The sequence below is a fragment of the Triticum dicoccoides genome, unplaced genomic scaffold (assembly GCF_002162155.2).
Source record: "Triticum dicoccoides isolate Atlit2015 ecotype Zavitan unplaced genomic scaffold, WEW_v2.0 scaffold27073, whole genome shotgun sequence".
Lineage (NCBI taxonomy): Eukaryota > Viridiplantae > Streptophyta > Magnoliopsida > Poales > Poaceae > Triticum > Triticum dicoccoides.
The window spans coordinates 1-2,728 of NW_021259169.1; the positions used below are offsets into that span (position 1 = coordinate 1).

General features: G+C 39.3%; 1 long non-coding RNA gene across 1 annotated transcript; it reads right to left on the bottom strand.

Moving 5' to 3' along the window:
* Nucleotides 1-1,675: 1,675 nt before the first annotated feature.
* Nucleotides 1,676-2,509, bottom strand: LOC119345719. Its single transcript, XR_005167156.1, has 2 exons — nucleotides 2,384-2,509; nucleotides 1,676-1,847 (listed from the first exon to the last, which is right to left on the bottom strand). It is a non-coding gene; the product is annotated as an uncharacterized LOC119345719 (long non-coding RNA).
* Nucleotides 2,510-2,728: the final 219 nt, after the last annotated feature.

Genomic DNA, 2,728 nt, shown 5'->3' on the forward strand with positions numbered 1-2,728 from the left:
CAAGGAGCCAACACCTCTCCCTCCCCCTTCTCCCCCACCCTCCTCTGCTCTGTTTCTTCCATGTTAAGTTGTTCGTTGCTTGCTGTTTTTCAGTTGTTCATTGCTTCCTGCTTTGCTGGTTGCTCACTGCTTTGTGCTAGCTGCTTTGCTGGTTGCTCACTACCTCTCTTATAGTGGTTAGTGGATCCTGGATGGTTAGAATAATGCATGATTACTGTTGGGGAGAAGAGAATGTGCAAAGAGGATGGATCCTATATAGGCTCTACAACCAGCAGCAAGTGCAAGATGTGTAGTGTGTATGCCTAGTTGCCTACCAAATTCTACTTCATTCTACTGCTTAGAACTCTCTAAGGCGTCCGCCTTGCCTTATGCCTTACCGCTTAGGCGGTGAGGCGCCCCCCCATCGCCTTGCCTCGCCTTACCGCCTTGAAAACATTGCTCCTAATGTGTCGAAAATGATAGAGGTTCAGTTCAGGAACCAGAAATATGAATAAGAAAGAAACAAATAAATATAGGGAATTATTTGTCAAATTGTGAGTTATGCACATGCAACGCTATCTCTTTGAGGGTGCCACTATCAAATCTTGAGTTTCAAATGAATGAAACACTTCTCACCTAAGTAATGAAAGTACCACTCGATCTATTTATAGATGAATGGAACACTGCTTGGCTAAGCATCAGACACACGATTATTCATGCTAGCTAGCTGCACAAAGCCATGACCTACGGACTCTGCTTCCTATTCTTCCTGTCGGCTCTCAACGGGGCAGCACAACACCAAAAAGAAGCGAAGAAATAACATGAACACCTGATAAAGAAAGTAGTGAATCACATGTTGTAAATCAGTACAAAATAAATTAGCTATTTCATATCCAGATGTTCTATTTTCAAAATAACTCCTTATATTAGAGCTGATTCCATTTACATTTTAAACAAATGTTGAGGGAGGGGTTAATGCTACCATGATACAAGCATGGTATAGGTTGCATAATGGCATGTAAGGTAGCATGTCCCTATAAATTCAACCGTCCAGGCCAAATACTTTGTATGAGTCCCAAATGGTTATTACAGCATAGAGCAAAATAGAACTTTTAAATGACAAAAATGGGCATTGCCAAATTTGTACAGAGTATATACAACACACAAAATAATCCAGGGATCTGCGGCGAATGGACATAACGGAGAATGAAACTGGACGTCAATGCATTGTTTAGTGAGCAAGTAGAAAAATATAATAAAGAAAATAGTTCATGACTGAAAATTTAGCTGTTCTGGTGCCATACTAAAGAGCACATTATATACAATGTCGCTTAGTAATTAGTAGTTGTCTGTCTCCAGGAAGTTTGGAAACGATAAACAGCTAAGAATGTGAAATGGAAAGTATGATAAGAATATAGAGGCAAAAGAGTCGTGTTGAATCATCACATATATAAATAAGCAGCAGGATGAGTATAACATATATTCATGAGAATTATCCAGTGGTGCTAATTACGGTTCAACATACTACTCCTTCAGACACCATGCAGAAAAATTAAGTATGGACTAAACAGCATCAATGAGCACATTCTTCTTCTCAAAGAAAAGTGTGCATTGTTATAGCAAAGACAAGAACTGTTTCCAAACAACAATGAGGGCCCTAAAAGGTCCAAGCTATTGTAGCTTGTACATGTAAACAGAAAAAGAACAAAGCATCTCAGCGATTATATACCATATTCTTCGTGTTTTAAATGATAGTTGGTCCCGGACATTCTTCCAAATAAAATATGAAACCACAAAAAACAATTCAGCTTCAGAGTTCATCGACATGGCGGTGGCTATATTGTTTTTATACCAAATTAAGTGAATCTCTGCAAAAAACCATCTTATTAGCTAACAAAAACTGACCAACAAAATAGCAAACAAAATTACATGTCTATATGTTCTTAGAACCAAGAGGGGGCATGTAAATTCTAAAAATCAAGTGAATGTATGCACCTAGTTAGAAAAGGAGCATTCCACTTTTCTCTAATCTCATAGGTAAATAACATCAATGTAGCTGTATGGATTGAGCTCCTCGAAGTTCAAACCATAACAGTTTAGTTTACACATGGATCAGTTCAATTCTATCTGAAGATCAAACGTTTGGCTACTCAATCGGATGGCTGAAAATCCAAGTGCTCTGGGAGGCTCAAGTTTGTGTGTGGTTGTAACAATGGGATGAAGGATCTTACATTGTTGTATGTGGAAACAAACCTCAATTAGCATTTCTTTAGATTTGGTCACATTCAGTCAATCCTTTCTCCCATGGCAAAAATAATTGGAAGCTGAATCACATGGGAAATAGAACATAATGGGAAATAAATTAACTCGTAGATGAAAAACACTGGCGCTGGGCGCGCTGTACCTGGAGGCCGCGCTGGTTGAGTCCCTTGACGGCGACAGCGATGCATCTCCCTTGGCATCGAGTGGGCAGTCGAATCCTGTTTAGACGCTGCTGAAGACGCCCTTGCCGTCCATATATGAAATGAAAGAGCCTGCATTCATTGTCCAGATATGAAATGAAAGCCGCCATGAAGAAAGAAAAATATAGGCAGCATGCTCCTTAAAAACAACACAAACTATTGGATATTTTGCCAAAGGCACAACAAATCATTATACTATCAGCACCATTTATTCTTCACCTAATTCAACAGCGGCATAACACGCATATTGCTCAATATATCCAACTGATATATATCGTCCACAATCT